Consider the following 5555-nt stretch of genomic DNA (forward strand, 5'->3'; position numbering starts at 1 on the left):
CCGGACGTTGAGGCTGCGGTTTGCAGCCGCCAGCCCCATCTCTCGCCAACACCTTGCTCACCACCCCGCAGTGATGTGCGTGCTGGACACTGTGGCCGGGGTCCGAGGCAGGGTCGCGAGATCACCCCCAGCCCGGCCCGCCTTGCCAGCTGCCTCTCCGGCTACTGCCGCTGCGCTCCATACCCCAGTCCCCAAACTTCTCAGGATCGCTTCCATGACTTGTTTGTTCAGGGCTGTCTGTCTGCCTGCCTTTCTCTTTCCTCTGACTTGGCCAGGCTGTCTTTTCACGTTTCGGCTCAGGCATCCCTTCCCCCCCCGGGAGTCCTTCCCGCTCGCCACCCCCCAGCCGCCTCTGCACCACCCGTGGCATCCATGCATCCGTCACCCTGGCACTTGTCGAGTGACGTGGAACGGAGCTCCCGCCCGGTCTCCCGCAGGTCCCTGAGCTCGAGGGTGGGGGCCACGCCATGTTCACCTCTAACGCCTCAGTCCGCAGCCCGGCCCCTGGCTCATCTCAGGAGCTCGATAGAGATGTGCTGTGAGCTGAAGTCAAAGAACGTCTCACTTATTTCGGGAAATTTTATACATCTGTCACACACACACAATCAAGTGCTGAATTGCGTGGAATGGACTAGACCAGGCTTTCTCTGAGGCCTGGCCTAGACCAACGCCACAGCTTTCAGCCCCTTCCTCGGGGCCCCCTACCCGCACGCAGTCTCTGCACCTGACCACCGACTTCAGAGGATCGAGGGAGGGCCACTCTCAAAGTGGAGGATGATTAATGGGCCAGTGTGGGGGCCATTTGTCTCCAGCCGGAGCCTCCATTAATTCAGTTCCCTGGACAGGTGCCACCCTGTCACAGAGGCAGCAGAAGCCGGCGCTGCGTCCTGCCTGATGTAAGAAGGGTCACACTTCGATGCCAGGCGCCTGCCCGGCTCCCGCGGCCGCTTCTCCAACCGCTGCATCTCCTTCCAGTTCTCAATACTTCTGCTTTACCACTGCGGGCTTTGCTACCGGAGCTGTATTATTACGTTTCTGAAGTTCCCGCGCATTCCAGGAATCGTGCTCATCAGTTGGCATCCATTGTCTCATGTGTGTCTCTCAAGAACCCGCTGGGAAGTCCAACGAAGCCCATCCCTCGGACACAGAGCTTCTTACTGCGTTCAGAGAGATTCACACACATGATCTGGTGAATCCTCACGTCTTGTGGCGTCGCTATTCCAGCCCCATCTCACAGATGGGTAAACTGAGGTTAGGGACGGAGACCAAGCAGAGCCTGAGACTTACGGCAGAGAATGGGCAGCACAGGACCCGGAAGCCTGGGTCTCTAGACCCGAGGAGCAGGCGTCTTCCTCACCACATGGCTCTTCTCTGTTTCCATCACACCAGCGTGGTAAAAACTCTCAGGAAATCGTCATGGCCCAGAAATGTCTTTTTGACTTGGACCTTTTCCAGGGGTGAATGCATTTTCATTAAACACTGAATGTTTGTGTAGGATAGGAATTTAGAGACCCATTCACCAACCCCCCTCATTGCGCGGAAGAGGAAAGAGCAAAGACTCTACTGTTTCAAGGTTCACCTATGCTGGCGTGGTCTCTGATTCCCCACAAGACCCTATGCAGTGAGAATGATCCCTCCGTTTTCTAGGCGCGGCTGACCGGAGGCTAAGGGAGTTTCAGCCACCTCCCCAAGTCACTCTGCCCGTGAGCGACAGAGCTGACCGTCCTGCCTCTTGAGAACATTGATTCACGAGGGTTTTGGTATGAATCTGCTCTATGATTTGTAAGAAGTTCAGCCCCAGGCAGGAGTGACAATAGTGTTTCTACTGCGTTTCAAATGCCAGCGGGGAACCTGGCTCATACACTAATCCTCTTATCGACACTGGAGATTAAACATCCAAAGGAGAGGTGAGTATTATTCCGAGCAATGTTTCACTATAGCTAGGATGGTTCCTCGCGGTGCTTTTTTTAAAACACACACACACACACACACACACACACACACACACACACACACACACACACACACACACACACACTTTGTTTTCTTGGTGATTGTCTGCTCTCTTGTGGCTGACTTTAGCCATTGCAGTTTCTGGTAACTAATTTCTGCAAAGAGCAACTTTTCGTGCTACTGCTAACTATGAGAAAAGCACTATATCCGTTTTAGAGGGGCTTTTCATGTTCCTCAGATCATTTCCTAACATCAACAAATAGAATGCAGGGAAAAAATAGAGGACACTTCTTAACTAAATTCCAGTAGGCGAGAGAAGATAAACGGGAGGTTATCTTTGAAAAAAAGAATAATTTCCAAAAGTATAGAAAGATGAAGTGGTCGCCTGTGTGGCTTGTCGGGTAAGCATCCGATTCGGCTCAGGTCATGATCTCGCAGTTTGTGAGTTCAAGCCTCACATCGGGCTCTGTGCTGACAGCTCAGAGCCTGGAGCCTGCTTCCGATTCCGTGTCTCCCTGTCTCTGCCCCTCACCTTCTCTCTCTCTCTCTCTCAAAAATAAAACATTAAAAAAAAACCTTAAGAATAAAATGGCATATGGACTTTCAAACAGGATAAAGGAAAAACTTATATTCAGACACATTACTGTGAAATTTAAGATCATAAAACAGACCACCTTTAAAGTTTCCAGGAAAAAAAAAACCAATCAGATAATAAAGAGAATCAGATTGACATTAGACATTTCAATAAGAATCCTGGGTACAAAATGATAATGGCTTAAGATTTTTATGTTGTTGAAAGAAAATCACCTTAAGCCTATATTGTATGTTCAGCTCAACTATTGTTTAATTGGACATAAAAGGAAGATGTAGGTATGTGAGGCTGTAAAAGGTTTGCTATTCAAAGACCATCTTTGCAAATACCCTTGGAGGAAATATTCTAGTAAGAAAAGTAATAAACTCCGGAGACTGCTATGAGTTTGGAAACGTATAGGAAGTAAGGATGAGAAATTAACTCTATAGTTTATTTAAATGATGAAGGACCCAAAAGGAATAGATAATAATTCAAATTTTAGATAACATCAGAAAGCAAGATAAGAGTGATGATGGTAACAGAAGTGAAATGAGAGTATGCTTAATTATAACAATTGATCTATCTTAAATATTGTAGAGAAAAGCAAAACTACACGTCTTTATAAGGTAGGGGTGACTACCAAAAACTGTCTTTTAAAAAAATAGAGCCGGGGCGCCTGGGTGGCTCAGTTGGTTAAACGTCCGACTTCAGCTCAGGTCATGATCTCGTGGTCCGTGAGTTCGAGCCCCGCGTCAGGCTCTGGGCTGACGGCTCAGAGCCTGGAGCCTGCTTCCGATTCTGTGTCTCCCTCTCTCTCTGCCCCTCCCCCAGTCATACTGTCTCTCTCTGTCTCAAAAATAAACATTAAAAAAAATTTAAAAAAAGCCTTCAAGGTACACAGGTAAATGTGATCTATACACTAGAAAGCAGAAGAGAGGCGGGGAGGAAACAAAATGCATAGTAAATGTAAAGGCTAATAAGATTTCTATCTTAGTTCAGGCAGCTATAACAAAACACCGTAGACTGGGTGGTTAAAAATTTTTTTAATGTTTACTTTTGAGGCACACACACATACACACAGCATGAGTGGGGAAGGGGCAGAGAGAGAGGGAGACCCAGAATGGGAAGCATGCTCCAGGCTCCGAGCTGTCAGCACAGAGCCCAATGCGGAGCCCGAACCCACAAACTGCGAGATTGTGACCTGAGCTTAAGTCGGAGGCTTAACCGACTGAGCCACCCAGGTGCCCCTGGGTTGGGTGGTTTAAACAACAAACATTGCATTAGAATCCATTTCTCACCATTCCAGAGGATGGGAAGTCCTAAGTCAGGTGTCCCAGATTCGGCATGTGGTGACGGTCACTGCCAGCAGTGCAAACAGCCACCTTCTTACTGTGTCTTCACAAAGCCTTTCTTGGCACTTACACATGGAGAGAGTACTCTGTCGTCTCTTCTCCTAAAAGCCCTAGTCCCATCATGAGAGGGATTAGGGCCACCCTCATGGCCTCCTCTCAACCTAATTACCTCCCAAATGCCCCACCTCTAAATCACATTGGGGATTAGAGGGGCATCTGGGTGGCTCAGTCGGTAGGGCATCCGACTGTGGCTCAGGTCATGATCTCACGGTCCATGAGTTTGAGCCCCGTGTGGGGCTCTGTGCTGACAGCTCAGAGCCTGGAGCCTGCTTTGGATTCTGTGTCTCCCTCTCTCTCTCACCCTCCCTGCTCATGCTCTATGTCAAAAATAAACATTAAAAAAAATTTTTTTAATCACTTTGGGGATTAGAGCTTCAACATATATAGGGACTGAAGGACATAAACATTCGTCTCATAACAATGGCAGAAATAGATTCTAATAGACAAATGGTAATAAATGTAAGTGTATTGATCTTGCCAAACAAAAGGAGACAATATTGGGGAAAAATTAGATCCAGCAACATTTTGTTTACAGAAGACAGACTTAACACAAAAGATACGAGAAAACTTGTAAACAAAGGGATGGGAAATTATATACTAGGAAAGTATGAATGAAAAGAAAGCCAGGACAGCAATTTTAATATGAAGCAAAATATAATTAAAGGCAAAAAAAATCCTAAGAGACCAAGAGAAGCACTTCATATAAAAGAAATAGATTGAGGATTATAAAATAATTATTAAAAGATATACACCTAAAAATATAACACTAAAATAGTTAAAACAGGTATGGCAAAACTAGGGGGGGGCCAATCTGTATACCAACTATCGTAATTAGTTTCTATAAAATATTTGTTTGGCATGATTCATAATCTTGAATATATGGGATGGGTCACGAGAATGAACTTCAAAATGACAAGGAAAAACAATTCTCAAACAAATGAAATATTCACAGAATGTTCACCACGGAAGCATCAGAAATCAAGTCAAACCATGTTATTGAACTCTTAATGCTTTACAGTTTGGAATTGACACAAAAATAAAAGCTAAAATATATGTGTAAAAACAATAACAAACTACTAAATTGTCCTTGGATTGAAGAGGACATTTTAATAGAAATTAAAACTACTTTGACCTACACAGCAATAAATACTATACATGTTAAATTTGTGGGATACTACTAAAATAGTACCATGAGCTAAAATAATGGCCTTATATGTATTTATTACAAAATGTGGAAATAAGCCAGCATACACACACACACACACACACACACACACACACACACATATATACACATAATCAATGGCCAGACTGGGGCATCTGGGTGGCTCAGTTGGTTAAGCATCTGACATCAGCTCAGGTTATGATCTCATGGTTCCTGGGTTTGAGCCCCACATTGGGCTCTGTGCTGACGGCTTGGAGCCCAAGGCTACTTCAGATTCTCTCTCTCCTTCTGTCCCTCCCCAGCTTGGACTCAGCACGGTCAATGTGAAGATCCATGAGAGGAGGCTCCATCTCAGAAAACAGTGAGATCATGACCTGAGCCAAAATCAAGAGCTGGACGCTTACCAACTGAGCCACCCAGGCGTCCTTTTAATGCAAAACTCTTAAATGAAGTA

Source organism: Puma concolor, chromosome E4, assembly GCF_028749965.1.
Source record: "Puma concolor isolate L17-30 chromosome E4, mPumCon1.1.hap2, whole genome shotgun sequence".
NCBI lineage: Eukaryota > Metazoa > Chordata > Mammalia > Carnivora > Felidae > Puma > Puma concolor.